Consider the following 13,294-nt stretch of genomic DNA (forward strand, 5'->3'; position numbering starts at 1 on the left):
TCGTGGTCAAACAGACCTTGTTTCATTGCGTCTTCGATTTGCACCCCCATCTCATGTAAATCTGCGAAAGTAGGGAAGGGGACTACAATCATTCTCTGCATCAACTTCGGGTGGAGATTGCGCACAATCATCCGGATTTGATCTTTGTCAGTGGGCCTTAAAGTCATCATTGACGCTTTTGCCCTCCATCGGATCACAAAGTCCGAGAAAGTTTCTTTGGGCTCTTGCCTTGTCGTCTCGAGATCACGAGTTGTGATCTCGATCTGAGTGTTGTACGAATATTGCGCGACAAAGGCCTCAGCCATTTCATCCCAATTCTTCTTCACTTCATCTTGTAACTTTGCGTACCAATGGGAGGCCACACCCGACAGGGTTCGGCCGAATAATGAAAGCTTCTGTGGTCGTGTTAGGCCCATTGGCCGTAAGATGTCTGCAAACAGTCGGATATGGACCATGGGGTCGCCGGTCCCGTCAAAGCGGTCGATTTGTGGCATTTTGAACCTATCGGGGAGTGTTACGGCCTCCTCGGTATATCCATCTTCGATATCCGGCATAGCCTTGACCCCTTGGGATTTCTTGAATAGCTTCTCCAGTTTGCTCAATTTCAGAGCTGTATGATCAACCTCGACCTCGAAGGGAGAGTCCGGGTGATTGGATGTATGGACCTTGGACAATTGTGGCGGAAGCGGGGGCGGAGCTGGCCCCGTTGGAAGATTCGTGTCCTCTTGTAAATTTTGGACATTCGGCAGGGTATTCTGGGCATTTGGTGGGGCGTTCTGAACAGTATGTGTCTGCTCAGGTAATGGGGCCCCTGCCGGAGGAGGAATTTGGTGTGAAGCAGATGCTGTATTCTGTTGTTGCAGTCTGGTAATCAGCTCAGCCTGCTGGGTCATAATCTCAGCTTGTTGCTTAGCGAGTTCATCCCGGCGAACGGCATCCTGTTGCATGGCCCGCATGGTTTCTTGCATTTGGCGCATCATTTCCTCAACTCCTGTTGGTGCCGTCATACTGTTTTGATCTATCTGAACTACCGGCAGATCTGTCTCAGTGGGGATCTCAATCTGACTGTCCACTGATGGGGGAAACCACTGTTCTGGTGATCTCTATTCAGATACACTGCGCTTTTTCTGCTTCCTTCTGGTAACAGGGGGTAGAGAATGGAACACTGGCTGTCCGTCGATTAGATCCTCAGATCGATGGAGTCGACGACCTCGTGTCCAAAGTGCTTGGGGAATGCCTGCTGGGTTGGAAGCAATTGTGCTAAAGCTGACCTAGCAAAAGATAAATAAAGTGAAATGGAAATAAATAAACAGATAAACGGACAGCATAACAGCTTAAAATAAAATGCATGACACACAGCCGGGCATAATCAACACACAATCAATAAGCTGAATAACACACTGTCCTCAAACACTGATTATTATCCCTGTATCACTGTCCCCTAAAACAGAATCTGATATCCGCAGATAACTAATTCTCAAATACTGGCTGATGCCCGCAGGCCTGATACCCAAAATACCGAACTGATGCCCGCAGGCCTGATGCTGACAATACCGAACTGATGCCCGCAGGCTTGATACTCAAACTCATATACTAATCTGATGCCCGCAGGCCTGATACTGTCAATACTGAACTGATGCCCGCAGGCTTGATGCTGTCAATACTGAACTGATGCCCGCAGGCTTGATGCCCAAACTCATATACTGATACATACATTCCTGTAGAGACGCACTCTAAAGCACATAACAGATAAGTGAGAGCCAAAACACCCCTATGTTGGGGTAGGGTTTCCCTGTCCTATTGTGTCAGGAGCTAGGGTTTCACTACGCACGCAGCGGTTTCAAACAACCTATAAACGGGTAAGCAACCTGTCCTAATTTGGAATGGTCACTATGGATCCGAATATGCACTAGGTCGAATGGTCAAAGAGGGTGCCCCAGTAAAACCGGGGTTTGTGTTCCCATACTGGCAGAGCCCACAACTGGTCAGCCTTATGGTCATGCCTTGACAAGACAAGCCTCCAGCAAACCGTTCAGGAATAGCAGATGGCAAACACGGTGTCCTAGGCGCACCAATGCAAATGCAATGCAAAGAAACACACAAGTGTAGTCAAAAACAGATATCACGAGTTCGAGTCAAGTTCTCTAAATCCCCAACAGAGTCGCCAGAAATTGTAACAAGCCCGCGGGGGACCTCGCTACAGCTCGGACTCGACTTTCGTTAGTCACGGTTCTAAGTCTGAACCAAAGAGTCCAAATCCGGCAAATCGTTTTAAGAAAAACAGATTTTTGAAAGAAGTGCCAAACATGGACTGCTTTGCCAGATACAGAGTCGCCACCTAAATATTTTATTTTGGGAAATTTAGGAAACCCTGACTCGGTGCCAAAAGGCCACGTGTCCGTCATCACCAAAGTTGCCTCGGCTCGGGAACTTGGGTACGATTGGGGAAGGTCACTTCGTGAGCACCCCCGCTCGCCCGGTCATAGACCGGCCTCTACTAACCATGATATCAATTTTTGAAAACATTGTGAGTTCTTATTCCGGTTTATTAGCCTAGGTTACTACGTGATGCGCACAGCATACAAATATAGACCGGGTCGCCTGAATTGGAACGAAACATTTCATGCTTGTTTTTGAAAATGGTTTGCTACCCGCAGGTAGGTTTTAAAACATTTGATGATTTATTCCAATTTAAGTAACCCAACCTTCACCCACAGGCATTCAGGCAGTTATATCATATAAGCACATAGCCTCATGGTAAGCATGCTATTCATGGCAGTCACTCACACGCATGCAAGGATGCTAAAGCATAAAGCTTACCGAGTACTCCAAGCCAAAATAGGAATTCATTAGAAATCATGCATGATCCTAACTATACAGAAATGCCTAATGCAACACATGCAAAATGCAATTATAGCAGGCTCGGCTATTCTAAGATGGCATATGAAATGTTACAACTATCATGTATTCAACTTTTGAAATTGAAAGTACAATGCAGTTAGTATGATGCGCCGAGCCCGGTGCATGCAATACAGATGAATGAATGCAAACATGTTGTCATACTGTATGCTAAATTAGCATGCCCTAATCTAACCATCATAAGCGGATAAATAAAAGGGAGAAAGACGTGGGGTTGGAAGACATACATCACACTCACGCACACTTATTACAGTTGTGCCCTCACTCGGAGGGTCCGAATAAATATACAGTCTCGAATAAAAGAATATTACAGTCCAAAATATTACAGTCCGAATATGTACAAATTCCTACTTAATTAACAAATTAACTAAGAAAATAAATAAAACTGGCATGCAAGCCAGGGACTGCCTTGCTTCTGATGGATGATGCATGTCCGGGTTGTCTTGCGCGGAAATCCACCGGAATGCCCCAATTAGCCTCTGTTTACACCTGTTCTTGAAATGCGTGCCAAGCCCCAAAAAGTTGCTGATTCTTCGTTTTGCTGCAACAGAGAGCAGGAAAGGGGCATAGCAATGTATTTGCACAGATATATGCATGTCTCGAACCTCGTGCCACCAATCACGCATACCGAGGCATGATGGCCGAGGAGTCGAAATGCACAACTCAATATAGAATGAATGCACATGAAACTACGGCTAAAACCTAACTCCATCATGGATAATCCGGAGTGTCGGTGACTTAGAATTGAGACACGTTCCGCCACTCGGAGTACGAAACGCACCTCGTTTCCCGTGCCCGGGCTAACTCCTATTCCGAACACGATGCAATATGCATGATACGCATGAAATGCGACTAAGATACAATCCTAACATACACCATGCTATGAAAGTGAGATGCCTCGAAGTGCGTGCACACTAGCACGTAAACCGAGAAAATGACAAAATGCGATCTAAGATACAACCTAGTATGCACTATGCTGTAAAAATGAGATGCCTCAAAATGCGTGCACACGGCCATGCAAACCGAGGCAATGACAGAATGCAATCTAAGATACGACCTAGTATGCACTATGCTATGAAAATGAGATGTCTCGAAGTGCGTGCACATTGGCACGCAAACCGATGCGATGGTATACGCAATGTAAATGACATGGAAATGTGATATGGGCTTATACCAACATGAGTGAGCCTCAGCCACACTCACATAGGATGCCAACGGATGAAAATGAAGTGCCTCGAAATGTGTGCACACTAGCACGCAAACCGAGGCAATGACAGAATGTGATGTAATGACATGAAAACATGATATGGGCTTATACCAACATGAGTGAGCCTCAGCCACACTCATATAGGATGCCGATGGCTGAAAATGAAGTGTCTCGAAATGCGTGCACACGGGCACGCAAACCGAGGCGATGACATACGCAATGCAAATGACATAGAAACATGATATGGGCTTATACCAACATGAGTGAGCCTCAACCACACTCACATAGGATGCCGATGGCTGAAAATGAAGTGCCTCGAAATGCGTGCACACGGGCACGCAAACCGAGGCGATGACATACGCAATGCAAATGACATGAAAACATGATATGGGCTTATACCAACATGCGTGAGCCTCAGCCACACTCACATAGGATGCCGATGGCTGAAAATGAAGTGCCTCGAAATGCGTGCACACGGGCACGCAAACCGAGGCGATGACATACGCAATGCAAATGACATGGAAACATGATATGGGCTTATACCAACATGAGTGATCCTCAGCCACACTCACATAGGATGCCGATGGCTGAAAATGAAGTGCCTCGAAATGCGTGCACACGGGCACGCAAACCGAGGCGATGACATACGCAATGCAAATGACATGGAAACATGATATGGGCTTATACCAACATGAGTGAGCCTCAGCCACACTCACATAGGATGCCGACGGATAAAAATGAAGTGCCTCGAAATGCGTGCACACGGGCACGCAAACCGAGGCGATGACATAATGCGGTGTAATGACATGAAATGGATAGCAATCATTCTAATGGATTTTCAGCACTAAAATATGGGGGAAAACAGTCCCGAAATGAGGCGAAATGACACGAAATGCATGGAATTGTCCCGAAATGCAAATTTAGGCACCCGAAGTGGCCTATAGCTATGCCAAACATGCACAATATGGACATGCAATGCAAAGACGGAAGCTAGACAGTCCCAAAAAAGGCATTTTCACAGTTATAAACATGGCCAAACAGCAACCATAGGTAGGGCAAAAATGGCATGCAAGAATAGGGGCCAAGAGAGGGGTAATGAAGCAAGTGATATAAGCAAAATCCAAACTGAAAAATTTCCTTCTACAACATTGAAGAGGGACCAAAAATATGAAAATTTACAGTATATGGCAGCCCCAAAATCAGTATACAAACATGATAGAAATGCGATGCAAAATGAGGTTCAAAAGTGGCTATAACATGAGGTATGCAAACTATTCACCAAACAGCCAAAGACCCTTAATAAAACATGTAGAATGGGCCAAAATAGGACTATTTCCAGAACTATAAAATGGCCAAAAACAAAAGCATGATAGGCTAACTAAACATGCAAGAATGGGGAATAAAAGAGAGATATAACATGAAGTGGCATATGGAGGTCCCAAACCATGAAAGGATCTAAATGAAATATGAAGAATGGACCAAAATAAGCACTTTTTCAGAACTGTAAAATGGCCAAAAACAAAAGCATGGTAGGCTGCCATTGCATGCAAGAATGGGGAATAAAAGAGGAGTATAAAGGTAAGTACAACATGGAAGTCCCAACTGGTGTTGAGCCCTTCTTCAATGTTGAAGAGGGGCTCAAAATAAGCCTAATATCAGTTTACAACATGCTCAAAAACAGATTACTCATGGGCCAAAAATAGCATGCAAGATTATGACATATAAGAGGATCAATGAAGCAAGTGCATCATGGAGGGCTCAAACAGGGTTGAGCCCTTAATGAAAAGTGAAGATGAGCTCAAAAGAGGGCCCTTTTCAGTTAGGGCCGGAGCTTGAAACAAAAAGCATATGGGGCTTACAAATGGATCAAGAAAAAGGGTCAAAGAGGAGAAATGTTACTCACCCTTGAAGACTAAAGCTTTTGTTGCTTCTTGGACCAATTTGCAGCTCCTTTAGCCTTTGAGAAGCCTTCCTTGTTGCTGGAAATGAGGTGGTGGTGGTAGAGCTTGGTGGTGTAGAAGAAATGGTGATTAAGGACTTGGAAGTTTTCAAGGAAATGAGAGGGATAAAGATGGCTTTGTGTATGGAAGCTTGAAGAACAATTTTTTCTAACCCCTACAAGTGAAGCCACCAGCTGGTTATAAGGGCCAAAAAGGGAGTGTAAAGGTGGGGGAAAAGGAGACAAACTTTCCCCCACAAAATATCCCCCGGATAAAGATATTTTCTGGGGGATAAAGCTCCACAGCTGTAAAGTGCACAGTGCAAGGAGCTCGGCCGGCCTGTTACTTTTGCTGCAGGTGGCCGGCCGGCCACACCCCCTAGCCGGCCGGCTAGGGGTCAAAAGGGTCAATCAGATTTAGTGGCCGGCCACCAACTGATGGTGTCCTCCTATCTGTGTACAACACAACCCTGTGGTTAAAAGTCCAAGAAAGTGGGTCCAAGGGGTTCAACATTAGCTCGGAAGGAGGGGGTCAAAAGGGTCAAGTAACATTAATGGCCGGCCACCACTTTTTAGGGTCCTCCCATGTGTGTACATCACAAATATGTGGTTCAAAGTTCAAGAAAATGGGCCCAAGGTGTTCAACATTAGCTCGGAAGGAGGGGGTCAAAAGGGTCAAGTAACATTAATGGCCGGCCACCACTTTTTAGGGTCCTCCCATGTGTGTACATCACAAATATGTGGTTCAAAGTTCGAGAAAATGGGCCCAAGGTGTTCAACATTAGCCCGGAAGTGCGAAAAACGGACGCCGGAGGGCGTCGGTGGATGTATAACTGGTTGCTGCAACAATTGCTGGCCTCCCACCCTTCAGTGACCTCTCTGGTGATAAAACAGAGGTACCTGCCAAAAATGAACGAAAACCGATGCAAAACGAATGCTCGGGGACCAAAACGCGCAGTTCGAGGTCCCAAAAATGGGCTGTTAAGCACCGAAAGTGGCATTCGACCACGAAGTGGGTTTCTCAGACCCCAGTGTCCCTCAAAAGGGACCAAATAAGAAGTATGCCAAAAATTAGAACAAACGGAGGTGGTTAGGCGGTCCCGAACCGAGGCACACGGCCAATGGTCCGGAAAAACTGGAAATCGGACTCCGAAATGGGCAAAATGGCCTACGGCCACGAAATGTAGCCTGCGGACATTGAGAGATGGTCTACTGGACCTCTCCCTCCCCTCAGGAAAAGAAACAGAGAAAACCGAGTCTGGTTCGCAAACCGAGACAAGGCACAGAAGAGGGTTCGGAAGTCCGAAGGCAGGGCTCACGGCCGCAACTCTGAAACTTCTGAATGAGCACATTATGCAACATCACCAAGCGCTCAATCGGTGACATCTGAGTCTTAAGGTCGGTCAAAAATGGGGTGTCTACACAAAGGCACACAACCTAAGACATGTTAAGGCATAACAAGGCATTACATGGCAACTATGCTAAGCATGCATGGAGTACCAAAACCAAGTAAAAACAGAGGCATAACATGACACATTAAGCATAAAAAGCAGCCAAGTCATGGTCAATACACCCTCAAACATAATGCTCTCTCAAGAGGCCAAAACATGCCCTTTTCAAGGACAACAAGGAGAGGGGGTGGCCCTCTCCTTCTTGGGACTTCAAGGCATCACCTTCACCACTGAAATCCCTCAAGATTTCAGTGGTGAAGAGACCCCAACACCAAAATCCCGGAGTTCACACAAAAGGGCACAAAATGAGGCCTTTCAAGGCCTAAGGGTATTCAAACTTACCCAAACCACAAAACACTCTTAACAAACAACCAAGAGGGTCTAAAAACAGAACTTTTTTGTATTATACACTAAGCTCAAAAACGAATTTAAGATAGGTAGAAATACAATGCAAAAATGGGGTAAAAAGGGGTGAGATTCTTACCCTTGAAGCCTTCTTCAACAATGATGCTCCAATGGCCTTCCTTAGCTTGAATCCAACACCAAAACCTCAAAATCAGTCCCTTAGAACCCCAGCTCTAAGAGGAAGGTAGAACACTAGGTGCTTGTGTGCAATAGTATGGACTAAAACACACACAAGAGCACAAAAGAGAGGGAAAGAAAGATAGAATGTGTATCTAACCCTAACCGTAGAACTCAAACCCTAACAATGGCTGTCTAAGCTCTCAAAAAAATCTTAAGTCTCTAACCTCTCAAGCCAAGAGAGCCATCCCTCTCTATATGGCACTTCTTGTCTTGTAAAGCTTACAAGACAAGCTTCATAAGAGGGAGATCCCTCCATACACGTGTATGGAGGGGAGCAAAAGGCAAGACAGCTGTCTTAAAATATCTGCAAAAGCAGATGCACAGTAATCGGCCGGCCAAAAATGCCATCTTGGCCAAAAAGAGTGCCGGCCGGCACTAAAAAGTGCTGACCGGCAACAAATAGTGCCGGCCGGCAATATACATTGCCGGTGGCAGCAAAAACCAGCCGGTGGCCTCTAGCCACTGCCGGTGGTGGGTGGGGATGGTCTACAAGCCCTACCCTGCCTCTCAAAGGTAAAACACAAGTGTTTGGTGTGAAACCAGACACTAAAAAGTCAAGTTCGGAGATCCTGAGGCAAGGCGCGCGAGCCGAGGCCTCCGGGAACTCCAAACGAACACAAACATGGATGATCACCGAGTGTTCAAACGGTGACGTCCAAGTCTTGAGGACGGTCAAAAATGGGGTGTCTCGTAATTACAATAATAACCTTTGAAAGCCAAAAAATCCAACATATATTTTTGGCACGCCCAGTGGGACTAATTGAAATGGCTACACGTAGGAGACAAGGAGAAAATGAACGCTTGGAGGAAGGCGTAGAAAGAGAGGTAGAGATACCTAATCCAGAGGATAATGTGATAACACATCCTGTGGAAACTCCCATTTTATCAGAACCTATGGTCAAACAGACCAGCACTTCGGAACAAGTACCGCATGTTCATAATATTAGACGAGACCAAAGAATTAGAACATCTACTGTTCCATCTACTCAGCCAATAAATCCATGGGGTGGCCTAGTAGATGCCATGAGACAGCAGTTAATGAACACGATGGAAAGGTAGGCAACATCCTTTTTGGATCGAATGAATAACTACCAACCATCAAACGCAAGACACATGGAGGAAGTTTTAAATGTCCCTCGACAAAGATTGGCTAGAGATAAACAGCCTATGCAAGTTAATGGACATTCTAATGGTCAAACTAGTAATCAAAATTATGAAAGACCATCACCTCAGTCTTGGTACGAACCTATTTCGAGGCCTATAACGAGTCAAAATGCCTTAGTGCTTAACAGTGAAGCCATGTAAATTGGTGGATCTGGCCCAGTACAAGAAAATGGCATAAGAATAGCTCCAAATCCAATGTTCGAAGCCATACCTGGCACGAGGGGGTTAACTAATCCCTTATTCGAATTTATGCCCGGGGGGTTGGTAGGTTTTCCTACAAATGGAAGAGACACAACACCAGTTCCAACACCTTTCGCAGGTCCTTTCGCAGGACAGGCTCAAAGGGGTCACCCACACCCTCAACAGCAACCTGCACCACAGGGACAACCAGTCCCAAATATACCACCTTATGGACCAAGAGGACCACAGGCACAAGTTTGCCCACCAAATCCTGTGTTTGTTCCTCCAGCAGTAGTTCAGCATGCACAAAATATGGTCCCTAAGGACCAAATTGCTGATATTGTTAGAGAGATGTGTAGACCGATGGCTCGGGGGGTCCAGACTCCTGTGTATAGAAAATCATACCCAGAATGGGTAGACAGGGTACATGAATACCCAAGAGGTTTCAGGATACCAGATTTTGTCCTTTTTTATGGGAATGGAAACCAATCAACAGTGGAGCACATTGCTAGGTTTGCTGCTCAATGCGGTGAATTTACTAATAATGACTATATGAAGTTAAGGTTATTCTCAAATTCCCTAATTGGGGGAGCATTTGTATAGTATATTAACCTTATACCTGGCTCTATCCAGACTTGGCAACAAATGGAAGAGGCTTTTCATGCTCAATTCTTCCAATCGGAGCCAGAAGTTTCCATGGCAGACTTGGCAAGGTTGAGTCAAAGGCCTGATGAGAAGGCTACTCAGTTTATTGCCAGATTTAAAAGGGCTCGAAATAAATGCAGAGTCATCTTACCAGAGCCAGAATTCATGAGATTGGCTCAAAATGGCTTAGAGTTTAGGCTTCGAAAAAAGTTTGACTCAACTGAGTTCAGAGACTTAGTGGAACTCACTTATAAGGTGTCTAGGTACAAAGCATTATTAGAGGAGGAGCAAGATCGAAATAATGCATCGTACAAGACATATTATAGAGATCATAATTATGAGATTGATGCAGCAGAGATTGTGGGGAAAGAACCTGTGATTTGTGAAGCATTAATTCATAAGGATACAACAATTGACCAAAAGTTTAAAAAGAAAGACTTTCATAGGAAATACTCTTTCGATTTAACTAAGGCAGATGACATTTTTGATCATTTGCTTACGGCCAACTTCCTTAAGTTACCAAAAGGAGTCAAAATTCCATCTCCAGATGAACTTAAACGAAAAATATATTGTAAATGGCATAATTCTTGGTCTCACTCGACTAAAAACTGTATTATTTTTCAAGACAGGATGCAAGAACAAATTTGGAAAGGAAGTCTAAAATTCCCAGCTAAAGTAGAAAAGGCCATGGGGATCGACAGTAATCCATTTCCAGAACTTGGAGAAAGTGCAGCTAATGTTGTTGTACCAAACTTCCAGAATTTATCTCTGCAGGAATTGGAAGAGGTCAATGTGCAAATGCATGTTGCCAGCCAGGCTACTGTTAAGCAAGACACTAGAAGTCTGCCAGTTGTTGGACAAGGCTCTACAAGTCAGAGAAAAGACTCTGATGAAAAAACACTGGATGATGATTCCTTGGAGGCAGCAGTTATCCAAAGAATATGTCCCAGGTGTAGGTTGAGCTATAAGTGGCTGAAAGGGCTCCCGATTGATGGGAAGCAATACTACAAGGATGTGCAGAGACGTCCTAAACCAACCAGTGCTCACAACAAAAGGCCATACCCAACTAGTGTTAGGTAACAGCCATTAATGGTTGAGCCAACAGCTGATAGAATGCATTCTAAAGGCAAGAGGCCTTTGTATGAGTCCAGGCCACCTAACTATTGCAGAATGGAGAGCACTCATTCTGAAAGGAGATCAGAGAGGGGTTCAGTTTGTGGGGTCAGAGCCAGAGATTGGCCCCCTAGACCAGCATCACGCAGGGCAGAAAGTGGCTACCTTCATCAAAAGCCTGAGTTAGGCCCAAAACATGAAGCCAGAACCAAGCAGTAGCCTTCACAGCCAGCTTCGAAGTTGGCTTCAAGGGAAGAAAGGAACAGTTCAACATCTGCGTCAGTAAGTTCGTGGGTACCTGGAGTTCCAGATTGGTTTGTCATGCAGAACAAACCTAGGGAGGTATCTACCCAAAGAGATGTTGTTAGAAACCAAGGTAGGATGGTCAAACCTCCTTTGGTGGCCCCAAACAATTGGGTATTGCTTAAACACCCAAAAACAAAGAAACCAAATATGGTCCCAGTAATTTCAAGATCACAAAGGAGGAAGATTCAGCATAGGTACACTCAGTACCAGAAAGACCTGAAAGAAAGTGGAGAGAGCTCTTCATTGGTCTAGACAGAAGGGAAGAAGAATTCAAAGTCAGACCATACTCCAAAACCAACTCTACAAGACAAAATGGGTTGTAGCAGAGAACAATTGGCCAAAGTTCACTCTGAACTAAAAGCCAGAGAGAAGTCCAATCTAGCAGGATTGGAGAAGGCTTTGATGGAGAGTGATAGAGAGATAGAAGAAGAAGTTTGCCTGGGTCAAAAGAAAGGAATGGTTGAGGAAGAAATGTTCGAAGCCTTCATGGCTGAACAAACGTTTTTGGTTGAAAAGCCAGTCGGAAAAAACCATTCGAAGGAGTCTGTTACTAATGAGGTGCCAAAATGCAGCATGAAAGATGCTTTTAAAGTGACTAAACAAGGTGGCCAAGAGAAGAAACAGGCACAGCCGACCATTCAATTTGGCGCAGTATCAGTGAATATGATACACATATTACCACATGAATTCCAAACTGGAAATGAGGACCAAGAGGGGCAAGAAATTGACCCAATTCCAGCCTCTAGCGAAGACTCACAAGTGAGTATGGTGCAAGATAATTCCGGAATGACTACCCCAAGGGAAACTGAATATGAGAGTGAAGAAGAGGTTAGTATTAACCTCTCATATCCTTTTGAGTATTCCACGAACTCTATGACACAGCATGTCAAGCCTTTGTATATCAAGGCCTTCTTCGATGGGATACAATTGAACCGAGTCTTGGTAGATAATAGGGCAGCGGTGAACTTACTACCGAAATCTTCCTTGAAGAAACTAGGGAAAAGGAACCCCAGGTTAATCCTGACCAACACAACCATTGCTGGCTTCGCTGGAGACAAATAGATGGCTCAGGGAATTCTGCCCGTCAACCTGAGTGTGGGAACCAGGGACTGCATGATGGCATTCTTCGTGATCGACAGCAATGCTAAGTACAATGCTTTACTTGGCAGAGATTGGATCCACACTAACAAATGTGTGCCTTCCTCCTTGCATCAGAAAATAATAGGGGTGAGCAACGGATATACCGATCCGCCAAAACCGACCGAACCGAACCGATCCGCCGCATTTTGGACGGATGCGTGATGACGAACGGACGGTTGCGGATTGATTTTCTTCAATCTGCCAATTTGGCGGACGGATGGCGGATTTGAGATTTCTTTGGCCGCAACCGAACCGCCAAACCGCGAGCACCCCTAGTAATTTATAAGACTTTATGTTTTCAATTTGTTTAAATATTTTGTTTGTGTTTTCAATTGAAAAAGAGTTTAAATATTATGTTGAAAAAAAGTTTTCAACTTGAATATATTTTTTGAATTAAAAAAAATAAACATATTATTTATCTATATTTTTTGGTTTTTAGATCTAACTCTAAAAATAATAAATAGAAAATATGATATATACTGGTTGATTTTTGTTTTCAAAAATATATATAGATGTAACAATACAGAGATATACAATCTCTACTACTGCTCTGTTCATAGTTTTGGTGGTTCGAATTGTTATTATATTTTAAGAACCACAGATTGTAATACTTTATGTGGATGAATCATGCTGTGATTGTAATAT

This window comes from Camellia sinensis, chromosome 3 (assembly GCF_055761805.1).
Source record: "Camellia sinensis isolate YWXY chromosome 3, ASM5576180v1, whole genome shotgun sequence".
Taxonomy (NCBI): domain Eukaryota; kingdom Viridiplantae; phylum Streptophyta; class Magnoliopsida; order Ericales; family Theaceae; genus Camellia; species Camellia sinensis.